The following is a 15,472-nucleotide window of genomic DNA, read 5'->3' as shown; positions in this document are numbered from 1 at the left end:
AATGCAATTCAAGCCCTAATTTTTTTTTTCAATTAAAGGAGCAAGGACCAAGATTTCATTAAAAAAAAAACAAAAAAAAAAACGTGTTTTTTTTTAAAAAAGGTTTTAAACTTCGGACTTTACAGGTAAAATTCTATAAGAACACTGTTTTTTTTTTTGTTTTAAATTTGAATATATTATGTATTGACCTTTTCTCTTCAATTTGTGAGTAAATAATTATGTACTCATCGGGTTACTAAATTAAGTATTTACTTTTTAATAGACACTTAAAAATTGGGATGGGGGGGGGGTTCGTGAATTTAAAAAAAAAAAACGTTTGTCTAAAATATTATATTCGATTTATTGGAAAGAACATAAAATTTCACATTGACCCTGAAAATATCGTAAAAATAGAATCAATAGAAAAATTTTGATAGATTTTTAAAATTGAAAAATATTGAGTTTAAAAATTGAAAAATATTGAGTTCGGAAAATTCATTACTGTTTTAAAAAAAAAAAAATATTTCTATTACTTTTAAAACAACTGTAATAGTTTATTTTGGAAGTATAATCCATAAAGAAAATAAATAACCCACTTTTAACAGAGAAATTCCGAGATTTTTATATTGTATTCGCAGTTTCGTGTTAGGGGTGTCAAAAATTCCTACAAAAATTCTGATACTGCTAAGCAGCCCTGTGGTCTTGTTCCAGAAATAGGAAGTTTTATTTAATGAAATTTTATGAAGTTGCCACTTTATGTTGCCGCATCTGGAGAGGTTTTGTTTGGAGCACTTTCGTGTCTTGTCAGAGTACGAAATTGAACTTGCCATCTTGTGGGAGGTTATCTCCTCTCTTGACTAGGGATGGGCACGCCAGTCTCACTCCATTTGTGACTTCAATATAAAAGTGATAGAAAGTGAAGACAGAAAGAATAATATTTTGAAGCTCCCCACCCCCTACCTGCTACCATGCCTAGTCACTCCATATCAGCAAAACTTTCCAAGTGTGGATTATGCTTATCAGCAATCTCCAGGACTATCAGACGGTGTTAGCCATTCCAACAAACTAACATCTCTTCTCTTCAGCTTGGTTCTTGGAAAAGACATTAGTTTTTCTCTACTTTCTTTATTTCCAATGAAAGTTCTCAACTGAGCTCTAATTCCTGGTTTGCCCACGTAAAACATTCACAGCAAGAACTTGTCTAAAGCGAAGAATTTTGTTTGTTTACCTAAAATTTGCTTCCATGAACAAAGCTACTTTCTACGGACTTATCGCCTTTGGAACACATTGTCATTGAACCGATTCCCTGCAGACTATAACATGTTTGTTTTTAAAACCAATGTCAAAAATACTTGAGCTGTTCTCTTAAATATTGGGTTTGTTTTACAATCCAGAGATTCAGAAAAAGTAAAAGAAAAAAAATCAATATAACAACAAATAAATGTTACCAAAGGCTAAATTAGTTGCTCTTTAACTAAGGTGAGTAGGTTTTTAGTGTTTTTACTTAATATAAAATTTTATTCGGCTAAAAAAAAAAGAAAAAAAATCACAAGTAATGTCAACCCTTACACAAGCACAAGAAAAAATTGTGTGACAAATACATTGCGGCCATTTTTTCCTTCTGCTTGTGTAAGGGTTAGTATTGTTTTTCGAGCTGAATAAATATTTTACATAAAGTAAAAATCACTAAAAAAAAATACCTATCACTTAGGTAGAAGAATAACATTTCGCTTTTGGTAACATTTATTTTTTATATAATTTTTTTTTTCTTAAACCACTTTTTGGAATATCTGTAAAACAAACCATTAATCTTTTTCAAGCCTCATGATATTTTTTATGCGATTGACAATTTCATTTTTTCATTGTTCTTAATTGGCTTTAGAAAGAAGCTACAAAAATGTTATGTAAAATTTACAGGGAAGACAATGGAAGCATTTTTGACCCCTAACCACCTTAAAAAAATATCCTATTTTGATGAAATTTATATCACTAGCAAAGTTCCCACCTTGACCTTGAGGTAAGTTACCATCATGCCAGATTTGGTTATGATCGGTTCAGGGCTCTGGGAGAGCATATATATATATATATATATATATATATATATATATATATATGCTATGATCTTGACCGTAACCTTGAAAAATGGTGTACACCATCTCTAGGTGGGGGAACCATCATGCCAGGTTTGGTCATGATAGATCCAAGGCTGTGGGCTGTTGGAGAGTTATATATTATCGATAAATCTGTTACCCCCACCCGTGTGCCGAATATCTACGTGCCCCCCTCCCTTAAAATTTTAAATACATGTATTCGCTTTCAGTAAATTCAATTTTCCAATTTCTGATTCTGATTTAGTGTGAAACTAAATGTTAGGAGGTAACAGGAAGAATAGTTAAGTGACAAACGAGAGAAGGAAGAACAGTAAAAACAAATTAATATGGTGTTCCTTTTTACAATGCCTCCCCACGGCACAGTTAGACACCAGGGTCGTTTTTTAATGTGGAGAAAAGGAACAAAAATAAAAATTGTCTCAGTCGTGAAGGATTTCTCCTCCACTGACAGAACAAGAAATTGAAGTGGAGCATCTGAAGAACAGATACTACACTTTGAGGTATTTATTTGCTCCCCTACTGAGCAAATTAGGCTCAAGGCCGATTTTTAATGTGAGGAGTGAAGGGGAAATGGGGACCAACTCCCCGGGGAGTAGGGAGCTGGATAGTGACAATTGGTATGAAGGGTTGCCCTTACATTGACCAAGGTCTGATATGTGGGGTTACCCCCACATATGGTCTTTGCTTGCAGTATCTGCCGGAACAGATACTACACTTTGAGATATTCTTGGCCCGAAGGCCAAGTTATCCTCATTCAATCCTTAGCAATGTGGGGTCTTCATGCTAAAGAGTAATTGCCAAACTGTCTACATCAACCTATGAGCGCTTCTTTGATATAACAAATATGAATTGAATTATTTTCAACGTTTGCTTTGCTAAAATAGTTCTTTGTTTTTTTCATCCCCCACCCATGAACTCTGAAACTACTTCACCCAAAATCACATGCAAAAAATGATTTAATATTACGACTTTTTAGCCTATATTTTACAAGTTTGCATTTTATGTTAATCTTTGATTTCCTTTCAGAGTTTATATTTAGAAAAGTGAGCGTTTTAGACTATTCTGTTGACCATATGAGACAAATTAAAATGAAAAAAAAAAAAAATGGTTTCATGCGCTTCGTTTTAGGATGGCCTAGATACGAGTTATTCACAACCGTAAAAATATCAAATTGTAAGCGTATAAATTCATATTTTTTTTTCTTTCTGTCCGTCTGTTATATAAATAAAGTGAACGTGCGTGTCTAGCGAAAAATGTAAAAAAAATAAAATAAAATAAAACAAACCACCAAACAAAGAACCACAAAGTTAGTATGTTCTTGGTGAGTATTGCTCTGGGTAGATATCTAAAATTTAGAAAAAAATCATTCACTTGGGCTGTGTCAGGTTATGTCGAGGGGTCAAGAAGGATCAATGTTATGGACTAATTTTAAAGAAAATGCTGATTCGTTTCTTGAAAATCTATTATGTAAATGAGTTTTGTGTGTCCAGCTAGAGAACACACTGAAAGGAATAGAAAGAGGGGATGGGGTTAGAGAGAGAGAGAAACTAATAGAGGGGGGGGGGGAATGAAGAAAAATAGACAGAAGTAGATAGAAGCTTTAATAGAAATATTACTTTTGCCTGATATAAGCCAAATTGTGGAAAAATGGAATTTTGATTTCTCTTCATGACCTATCAAACTTTTTGGATTATCTAAATACTGGAATACAGTCTCTATAAGAAACAATTCATTAAATTCACAATACTATTATTTTTACTTTAAGTTAGGATGTGGATACACCTTTTTTATCTACAAAGACGAAACTTTGATGAACATAAAACTTGATTTGTTTTGTGTGTGAAACTCAATGTTAGAGAAATGTTAGAATAGTTAAAAAAAAAATAAATGGATAAATTTGATTTAATTCTTTTTTTCGAAGAAAAATATTTAAATTATGTTCAATCAGGTGCATTTACTCCATGTTGCCGGAAGTGAGGGCTTAGATGAAAATGCAACCAAAAATATTTTTAAATTATGTTCAATCAGGTGCATTTACTCCATGTTGCCGGAAGTGAGGGCTTAGATGAAAATGCAACCAAAAATATTTTTAAATTATTTATTTTGATAAGATTTAAAAAAAATCAAGTTTTAACTTATTTTAGATGTCAATATTCGATTAATAATATATATATATATATATATATATATATATATATATATATATATATATTAGTGTGTATTTAGGAGGACTCTTCATTTAAGCAAACATTGTTAAACAAAAAATTAGAAAAATTTTAAAAATGTAATTCAGCATAATTTATTTTTTGTCAAAATTGAAGAAAAAAAATTTAATGAAAGTGTTACATACTTTGGATTCTTCATTGAATATAATGTACATATGGAACATTTTTTTTCTCTTTTAAAAAATAACGGTATAATCAAGAAAAAAATTGTTTACCAATATTTGCTTATATAGATAATTATCTCCCTTCTCTCGCCTTTATTTGCATCCCTCATGCCTTTTCCACATCTAAACTGAAATGCATATAAAATCGGTGTTTTCTGTTTTACTTGTTCTCTTGTATAATGCTGAAATTTCTTTTCTGACGAGAGGCATTTAACTTCGAAATGCCATGGCTTAAAGAGATTACCCCATATTCGTTTCCCTTTTAACCTTATTGGCATGATAATGTAATAAAGTTCTAATGTCATAAGTTTAATCTTTATCTTTTCTTATATACCAGCAAAAGTACCCGTTGTTGACTAGGTTCGAAAACAGCCTACAGAAAATGGACTCTGATTTATGAAAATATGATAGGTTATGAAAAGGAAGGGTTGTAAAGAGATAGCTTCGAATTTGGGGGTATTAAAACCAAAGCAAAATATGATGAAAGTAAAAATAAAATAGATAACCCCCATAATTTATTATACCATACCTGTTCACACTGAAACACTTATCACAATATTCTGTGGATCTATATTAAAAAACCTTGTTAAACTTTGTGACATATTTCCATTCTATGGAGGTCAGGTGCGAACAAACACCCCATAATTTATTATACCATACCTGTTCACACTGAAACACTTATCACAATATTCTGTGGATCTATATTAAAAAAACCTTGTTAAACTTTGTGACATCTTTCCATTCTATGGAGGTCAGGCGCGAATTATAATTTTATTATACCATATTTCTTCAAACTGAAACATAATTATCAAAGTATACTTATGCAGATAGATATGAAAAGTCTTTATTAAAGTTTGTGCTTAATTCCATCCTATGGAGGCCAGGCGCGAACGCTGACCCCATAATTTTATTATACCATCCCTATTCAAGTTAAAACATACTTATCTAAGTATTATGTACATCTATATCAAAAACACTTGTAAACGTTTTTACTTTTTAAATATTTTATTTCCATACTTTGTGGGCCAGGCGCATACGCAGACCCCACAATTTTAATGAATCATCATTATGCCAGATCAAACATACCCGTTCCTATGTCTCGATACATCTATCATATGTGATCAGTTTTCTATAATAGTCAACCCTATAGGAGCCTATTCGTGACCAGACACACACACACACAGACGTTCAGCTTTATATATATATATATATATATATATATATATATATATATATATGCTAGATTCTAAAGTACAAGATTTTATTCATCTTACGAATCATTTTTTTCTGAAACAAAAACTTCAACGCATTTTTAGATCTGTTTCGTTCATGGGAACAATCGATATTTTATGCCATTATTGTATATTTCCTTTGAGAACTCGTTTGAAAAAAAAAAAAAAAAAAAAAAAACAGGAAGTTCTCGGTGAAAACGCATAGCGAGGTAATAAACAAAATAGAATAAAATCCATCAAATCCATCTCCAGTTAAGGAAGTTTTAGTAATCACTATCTACTTTAGATATTGATTAGTAAGTCTTCTGCGACTGGAGATGGATTCAATCTGATTTTTTTCCATGAAAAAAAAAGAAAGAAAATCTATAAATTTGACAAAGTTTTGTTTGAAAAAGAAAAAAAAAAAAAACGATTGATAAGATGAATAGAATCTTTTTACTTGAAAATCTAGCAAAATTCTTATTTATATATGCTCTGTCGTATCTTAATCATCAGACTTCGGATTTAAAGAATAGAAAAAAATATACAAAAATCGTACATTTTTCACGTCCACGCACTCTATTCCCGCGTGCGTTCTTTTCACTGTTGCAACATTGCAGGTTATGAAAGTACCTATTTACTATGCCTCCCCACGGGACAGTTAGACACCAGGGTCGTTTTTTAATGTGGAGAAAAGGTACAAAAATAAAAATTGTCTCAGTCGTGACGGATCTCTCCTCCACCGAAAGAGAACAAGAAATAGAAGTGCAGCATCTGAAGAACAGATGGTATTTATTTGCTCCCCCACCGAGCAAATTAGGCACAAGGCCGATTTTTAATGTGAGGAGTGAAGGGAGGGGGAAGGGAAAAAGGGGACCAGCTCCCGAGAGGTGGGAAATGGGAGCTGGTTAAAGGTCAGGCATGTGGGGTTGCCCCCACATCTGGTCTTTGCTAGTCATAGCCTGCAGTATCTGCCGGAACAGATGGTGTTTATTTGCTCCCCCACTGAGCAAATTAGGCACAAGGCCGTTTTTAATGTGAGGTTAAAACCAGCTCCCCTAAAAGTAGGCAAAAAGGGGGCACTCTGGTTACCAAAAATAATAATTGTCCCAGTATAGAGGGTTTCCCCTCCATTGACCGGCACAAATTATCTTAAGTGCAGCATCTGCCGGAACAGATACTACACTTTGATCTTGTCCCGAAGGCCAAGTCACAGAACTTGTGGGAACGTTTATAGTCAGTCCAATTTTTAATCTAAAAGTCAAGCTTTAAAATAATGTCAGCTATTTGGATATTTTTGGAATTCTAGAAATTGGACCTTGTACCTTCCAACTATTTTTTTTTCTTCCTGGTTTTTATTTCAATTCCTTAAATACTTTGCTCTTCACAAGTAAAAGGTCCTTTTTTAAAGAAAGATCAGCATTCCAAACAAGTATCAAATGTCATTTTGAATATTACAATATTCGTTATTGACACTGATATTTTTACAACTCGAATTTCACTGTAAAAAAAAAAAAAAAAAAAAAAAAATGACGAAATCAATGTAACGCTAACACTTATTTTATTTTAATAATGTAAAATTAATTATAAACGCTCATAAATTTCAAAAAATTTAAAATTATAAACGCTCATAAATTTCAAAAAATTTAAAATTAATTATAAACGCTCATAAATTTCAAAAAGTCAACATTTTCTGAAATAAATTTTATATTGTATTGCGAGTTATGTGTTGTACATATTTATTTATTTTATTTATTTATTATGCTTCTTGGCTATCCACAGACGATTTCTGTCATCTCTGACTTCTCAGTGTGTCTAGACCTAGCGAGATTCATCACCGTTCCCTAGTGATTGGTGCTCTGCCTACTAAGCTAATGACACTCTGCTACTGAAAGTAGAAATTATTTCATATTTAAATGAACTATTCATTTGTTTATATTTTTACGATACTGGTAACAAAAAGTATGCCATTATAGCCGTCCACGGGCAGTACTGTTTCGCTGTTTCACAGCTCATCAGTACAGCTAGACAAGCAACTACCTCAAACCAGGATCGAAACCCGACCGCCCAAATGATAGCCGGAGCTTCTAACCATTGCGCTATACGGCTGCTGCTATATATATATATATATATATATATATATATATATATATATATATATATAATTCTTTGTTTTTACGAAAGCGTTTTTTATACTTAGCAGAGACTACATATTTTTTGAGTGCTCCATTCATAGAGCAGATCCTCTTGAATTTTTATGCAAGAAAAGTATTTTTTTGCAAAATTTAATTCTTAATCGGCATTAAATAAGATTTACTTATCCATTGTTCGCATGTTTTCTATCTACGACCTTGGCAACGTCTTATTGGGACATTAAGGTATTTATTTAGTAATTGCCTGTCTTTTGCCTCTTCATGTATCACAGTATTACATTACATGTTTCGTGTCTGCCGTTTTAAACATTTGTATTTGATTGTTTTAATGAGAAAAAAAAAATGCATATATATGCAAATCCAATTGTCTTTTTAGTTCTGTTAATCTTGTGTTATTTACAAAAACATCACACAAAATGGCGACAGCCTGTGCAGGAAAGATATGTCCAAATATATCGCTAAAAACGTAAGATAATTTTGTTAGCTTCACAATATGAAATCTAAAACAATAAAATTATTAAATGTTGTAAAAACTCCAATGGCTTGTATTTATTAAATTCCAGATGATACGTCTATAGAATAGTCTGTTTCCCCGTCTGCATTAAAACATAGGATAGTGACCAAGACCTTCATATGGTATTCTGTTCTGCCATCCAATTGGGCTAAGCCTTCGTTCATGTCTCCATAAATTGTGCGTTCATTTCGTTTCAATATTTATATTTTTTCCAGATTATTAGATTCTTACAAATATTCTTACAAATATTCTTTCCAAAGAAAAGATGGGAAGTACCACAAAACTTCAAAATCTATTTTACTTTATTTACAATACTCCTTTGACAATACTATTCATAACTTTGTTTGTTATATATATATATATATATATATGATTGGCTCCTGTCCAAGTAACCTACATCTAAAATTTCGAGTGTTTACACCCAAAATTGTCGGAGGAGTTTGGTAGAGTCTGCAAAGGTCAACTCTGTAAACTTTGACCTTTAAACAGCCAAATTTCCGCCCCAAAACTGATTAATAAGCTTGCTGCTTGTCTGAACACCCTTTATGTAAAATTTAAAATGTTTAGACCCAAAATTGGCTTAATAGTTTGCTGGAGACCGCAAAGGTAAAATCTTTTGAACTTTGACCCCCTTGGTAGCCAAATTTTCGTCCAAAAACCGATTAAAAAGCTTGCCCTATGTCTGAATATTTATATAAAATTTTAATTGTTTAGACCAAGAATTGGCCGAGTAATTTGGTAGAGACCGCAGAGGTAAAAAAAAGTTTTTTTAACTTGGACCCCAATTTTAACCTCTTAACATTTGTTTTAGGCTCAAATCAAATTAAAGTTTGATCCATGTCCAAGTAACCTACATCTAAAATTTCAAGTGTTTAAACCCAAAATTGGCGAAGGAGTCTGTACACTGAAGATTGACAGAATATTTTGGTAGGAAAATACACACACACACACACACACACACACACACACACACACACACACGCGCGATTTCACGTGTGTGTGTGTGATTTAGAACATTATTTGTTTGAACATTATTATTGTGGAGATAATTTCTCCATATAACTAACATAAAATGAGCATCCACTTCTTGGCCAGTTAGTGGTAAATCCATTTCTATTTTTTTATTTCAATTTAAAACAACGTACACTCAAATCCTATTTTTAATTAAATTGATATATATATTATAAGAATTAATACTCTAATACTTGCATTTAAGTTAGTCTACATTCCTCCCAGGTAACACCGGGACACCGACCTTGCTTATGTATATGTAAATATATTTAATAGGATACATCAAGTAAATTTTAATACTTTAGCAGTAAAGACGTATTCGTCTTGAATAAAAACGAGCCGAAATAGCAATCGGTCTGCAGCAAAATTACTATAAAAAAAATTAAATAAAAAATCAAACCTTACAAACTAGCACTTTCACCATCCAACAAGTCGACAATCTCTGATCCATACGAACTGTAGAATGCTGACATAGCTGTAAAAAAAAAAAAAAAAAAAAAAAAACCGTCAAAACAGGATATGTGTCGAATATTATCAATCATTATAGATTTACCTTGGTGATCCACACTTTAGTGCGGCCTAAATAAACAAACATTTTTAAAAGTTGAGTCGGCTATTCATGGTCACCGAGGCAAATCAATTTTCAGATATGGCGTCCTTACGTTTCTTTTGTGTCGTGATCAGGATTCAATAAACAAGTTGATTGTCTTTTTTTTCTTTGTTTCTTTTTGTTTTTTTTTCTATAGACAAGAAGTGAGTGCTAATTTTTTTATGTTAGTTATATGGAAAAATTATCTCCACAATAATAATGTTCAAAGTATTTAATTTTTCAGGGCGTTTACATGCAATCGATTAAATTAAGTAGAATCCAATTTTCGGGGTTTATGTTGTGAATGTTTAGCCTGTAAAAAACGTTCTAAAATCACACACGAAAGTGTGTACATTTCCCTGTCAAACTACTCTGTCAATCTTCAGTGTACAGACTCGAGATTTGACATAACGGGTATTGAGATTTGGGAATTTTTTTTTTTTTTTTTTTTCCTTTGCCAACAATTACATATTTTGTATAACTTTCTCCCGGATTTGCATCGTTTTTGTTGATGTATGGCAACGATTAAATCTGTCATAAAAAATAGTCTCCTTTCCGTCCATCTTTCTAAATTACAAAAAAAGATTCATACTTTTCAAGTGTTAAGTTACTTTTATTTTCCTTTATTGTAAACTAGCGGGGGGTATCCGGCGTTGCCTGGGTGGAAAGAGATGATATATTGAAGTTATTGAGCAACCAATCCTCAGAAAAAAAAATCAAAACAACTTTTTTTTTTTTAATCAAAATAGCAATGGGTACTCGTGCGAGCGTAAAAAAAAAAAATAGCCGCAGTAGGCAGACTCGAACCTGTAGTGCAAAAGAGAAAAAGGTGAAAAAAAAAAGCTAGCTGCCACAGCGACTTATGTCATGGGCCTTCAAATTAACATTTTATAAATATACGTTGAGATTGCAAAAATGTGGACGCAAAAAGTGACCCCCTCCTTGCAAAAAAACATCCCAGTTGACCTGCACGGAATTAATCTTTGTGACCAATTTTGACATATTTTTCATCAGATTTTTTTTTTACGATACCAATTTCGTCTGTCCGATGCGTCTAAGTTTTTGGCAGACATACAAACACACACACATTTTTGCCTTTTACATAATAGAAAAAGATAGATGCGGAATTGTATTCCATTTACTCAAACTTGTGTGCGTTTGTCTTATAGTAAGGTTCTTTCTGGGAAAGAATAATGGAAGTGGTTCCCAAGCTACGACTTAACTGAACTATTGGGGCAGAATCTCTTCAAAACTTGAAACAAGTATATTTACTTTTAGTAAGTTTAACCTAAGCCATATGTATAAAATACTGAATAATTGCGAGTTTTCCAACATATCAGTTTTTTCTCCTTTTTTTAACTACAGGAAAAGCCTGGGATATGGCATTAATCCGTTCCGGGAGGTGAAATCGCCGTATGGCGGGCATAAGCAAAATTTTATACTGTACATATTAAAATCAGTAACAAAATACAGTACAGTATATAATACGCATCGTAACCTGAAAAAAAACCGTATCCGGAGTTCTACTGTATATTTAGAACGAAAACGAGGAGTTATGTGGTGTTAAGAGTCTAGTTAAGTAGAACATAATATTCCTTATTAAACGTCAAGCAATGTCAATTTCAATGTTTTCCAAATTTGTATGAATCTGATACAAATTAGTAAACGTCAGGCAAAACTACAGCTAAATACGTGTTGAGTTATCACCGTTTTCGTGACGTAACTTTTGGAATACTTCATACAATATCGAAAATTAAGACCTAAATAAGACCTTAACATATCCTTACGTTGTCAGGTTAGTGAAGTCGGTCTCGTTTTTTGTAACTTAACTGAACAAGTTCACCCTACCCTGAATCTCTCCTTTTAACGATTTATTTCTCTCTTTATCATTGTATGTTGATTCAACCAATCTGTTAGATTTTGATATCTTCGTGAGTATTTAAAAAAATTGACTCTTTTTATCTAATTTACATAGTGTGTTCGCACATACCGTAAGCACGTACGTAAAAGGTAACAAAATAATAGGATTTTTTTTTTTTTACACTTATGTTATCCGTAGCGATAACATAAGTGAAAATGTTTAAAGTCGTTTCTGCACCGGTCTTTCTGCGCAAACACTCGCCTAAATTTCATTAAAAAAAATATTCTAAACCAATCAGGTGCATTTGAATGCTAGACTTTTCTTCAATAAATAACTTGAGCCGAATTCCAAGGATCACCATTCCGTCAGCAACCCCTCTGTTGGTTCTTGGAGACTGCTGCTATCTTTCAACTCGTGCATACAGTCGCCCAAACATTAATTACACACACACACACACACACACACACACACCTCATAACTAGGGCTAGGACAACAGCATATTCTTTTCATTATTTTGACTCTTAAGTGTGTATCCGTTGATATCTTATATGCTTTTATATAGTGATGTGGTTCTTGGTTGATTAACTGTCTAATGTGTCGGATATATACTTGAGTAAAAACAATGAGAAGAATATGCTGTTGTCACAGCCCTATTCATAACCCTTTCATTATCGTCTGGCGATGAAAAATCAATGTACGAACTTTTTAAAAAATATTCCTCGCTTTTCTCACTGAGCTTTCTTTCTAATATGAAAACAAATGAACGTTGACTTTAAATCAATAATTTTTAATGAAATATAATTTGTATAATTCAGTGTGGAATGTTTTGATTACGATTTTCAAACCCTTAAACTTCGGTGTCTCCGCTTAATATTCCCGTCTGTTTTACAAGGACTCTAAAATATCGACGAACGTTCCATGTTTTTCCTGTTGCTGTAACCTTCCATTTTAAGCATAAAAATCTTTGAATCTGAACTTGTGATTTTGCTTGTTTATCATAACCTTTCGATTTCTTGTATTTAATAATAATCCTAAAAACTATTTTCACTGAATATATTTCCCTAAAATCTGTTCGTTTCAAGAATACCTTGCCCAAATGAAAACCTCTAGAAGAAACTCCTTAAAATGGTAATCCCCCTAAAGAGGAATCTCCGAAGCATATCAAACAGACTTCGTTTTTATATGGCTTATGCAAAAAAGATTAGCATATAAGTTTATGTATTTTCAAATGAAATCAAAGTGCAGCAAATAGTGGTTGTGGCTCTACATGTTATGGTTTTTCTAATTTATATACAACTAGATGTACCCGCCGTTGCCCGGTCGTAAATTATGCATAAATATTTTAATTTAATGAATGCAGAATCTTTTTTATTCATCATAAACATAAATACCTACGGTATTAAATGTATCGTTAAATTAAAAACCAAAACTACTGAAACATGTGCATGCAAATATTGTCTTTTCTAAACAGTTCACTTTTTGTAAGTAAAAAAAAAAAAAAAAATACTGAGATCGAATGGGATCGAAACCAAAACCTAAAGTCAGCGAGTCCAGTACAATAACCATTACACCAGCTTGATCTCACTTTGAAAGTGTTTTCAAAACAATTCATACTTAATAAAAATAAGCAGTCGTGAAACAATTGAAAGACATGGTATCCAAAACCGAACCGAGCAAAAAAAAAACCCCAAATTTATTTAAATATTTTGGACTGCCAACAGCAACTGCTTTTCATAATCACGAGGCTTGCATCGAAACTAAATGGTTCTAAGTTTGTGCCCATGTGCAGCCACTGTTTCTTTGCAGCAGACGCATGCAAGTCATGACTGCTTATCAATCTATCTCTCTGCACTGTTACCACACCCAAAAACAAAGTGTATTAAAGTTGAGGTTAGACACTAAAGTCAGATAAAAAAAAGTAATTTAAAAAATGTTGAATTGCATCTATAGTGAATAGCGACCAGCAGATCTCATCCTTTTTTTTTAATTAAAGCTGGAGGGTGATAATGTACTTTTAATTAAAATGTGACTATTTCACATGTGTGCAATTATTTTTCTAGCGTCAACATAACTTTTATAATTGTACATTCAATTATATTTTTCATTTGTTGAAATATAATTTAAATAGTATAAAAATAAAAGGAAAATTAAAAAAAAAAAAAGAAATAATTTAATTACAAAATTAAATCCACCATAATGCATTTCTCTAATTTCTATTTTACTCTTTTAATTAAAAAAAAATTACTTTGCGACCCTTTAAAATTTGAAAGGAATTTGGAAGAATTTAAAACTCTGGATATAAAATTAAACTGGCTTTTAAATTCTTAGCAAATCTTCACGCATTAAAAGACTTCAAGTTTTTGAAGATATTTATATTCAGTCATTTTATAGAGATTAAAAAAAAAAACAAACAAATCTTTAATATTATCATCAGAAACAACTGTAATGTAATATAAATGAAATTCCCCACCACACTCCCTCGTTTGTCGTTTAAGAAGAAATAAAAGAAATAGATCTGGCGATAATTTAATCAATTAAACAAATTTTAAAAAAAATAGGGTTTGTATTACAATCCAGAGATACGAAAAAATTGTCAGAAAACAAATATATAACAAATGTTAAAGGCAAGATAAATTACTTTTCTACCTAACTGAATATAATTTTAGTGTTTTAATTTAATGTAAAAATGTTTATTCGGTTCGAAGAACAAGAAGTAAAATGCCCGCGATTTCTTTGCAGTCTCAAATACTTCAAAATGTGAAATAAAATGGTGGTAGAAACCAACCCAATAAATGCTACCGTGACATTTACTGGGTGGGTTTCTACCACCATTTCGTTTTATTTATTTTTGGAAATGATTATCGAGACTTCAAAGATGGCCGCGATGTCTCTTTAGACATCGGCCATTTTTTTCTTGTTCTTCGGTAGCTCTCAATATTGCTTGCTTTTCGAACCGATTAAACATTTTACATTAAATAAATACACTAAAAACTTATTCAGTTAGATAGAAAAGTAACTTTGATTACATTTATTTGTTATTTGTTTGATAAGTTTTTCGTACCTCTGTGGATTGTAATACAACCCCCCAAAATATATATAATTTATAAATAAGTGATATTAAAAGCAAATAAAAAAAATTTAAAAAAAAAAAACTATCAATATTAAACTAGAAATTTATTTACTGTTGAATTGTTTCTAACGCCAACGGTTATGTTTTGTATATTTTAAAACTTGAATTTGAAAGTTTTTTTTTTGGTTTTGGTTTTTTTCTTTTTCGAAATATTATTATACTGGCCCAACATTAAGTATAACTTGCGATAAAAAAAAATTTTTTAAATCATTTTTATGTCTATTTTAATTTTCTATCAATTAGCTTATATCGAAAATGATATTACCTCGCTATTTGTGGGATTACGTTCTTTATTCGCAAATATTGGATGCAGTTTCAAAACCTCTTTGTTTTATTTTACTTCAGTCGAAGTTTTCAGAAATCAAGGGGCCCACAACCTGGGGCTAACACTTGAACTCTATATGAGATACATAGATATTCGGATGTTCCACTTAAGTTCTTTATTTCTCAAACACTGAGTTAATAAAGAAGTTGAGAACATAATTTTCCTCTCCCCAATTAACCATTTTCATATATTGTAGTAT

The 15,472-nt window shown here is 31.7% G+C and overlaps 1 protein-coding gene and 1 long non-coding RNA gene across 2 annotated transcripts in view; both read left to right on the top strand.

The window, feature by feature from the left end:
• The window catches only part of LOC145283753 (alpha-1,6-mannosyl-glycoprotein 2-beta-N-acetylglucosaminyltransferase-like), a 222,194-nt gene that overhangs the window by 94,554 nt on the left and 112,168 nt on the right, over positions 1-15,472 (top strand). The window lies entirely within an intron of this gene.
• On the top strand, positions 1,257-14,233 carry LOC145283755 (uncharacterized). Its single transcript, XR_013868733.1, has 2 exons — positions 1,257-4,038; positions 4,119-14,233. It is a non-coding gene; the product is annotated as an uncharacterized LOC145283755 (long non-coding RNA).

This window comes from Euprymna scolopes, chromosome 8 (assembly GCF_053919585.1).
Source record: "Euprymna scolopes isolate OS-2025 chromosome 8, ASM5391958v1, whole genome shotgun sequence".
Lineage (NCBI taxonomy): Eukaryota > Metazoa > Mollusca > Cephalopoda > Sepiida > Sepiolidae > Euprymna > Euprymna scolopes.
The sequence above is the reverse complement of the archived record's forward strand: the minus strand, read 5'-3'. Positions and strand labels throughout refer to the sequence as shown.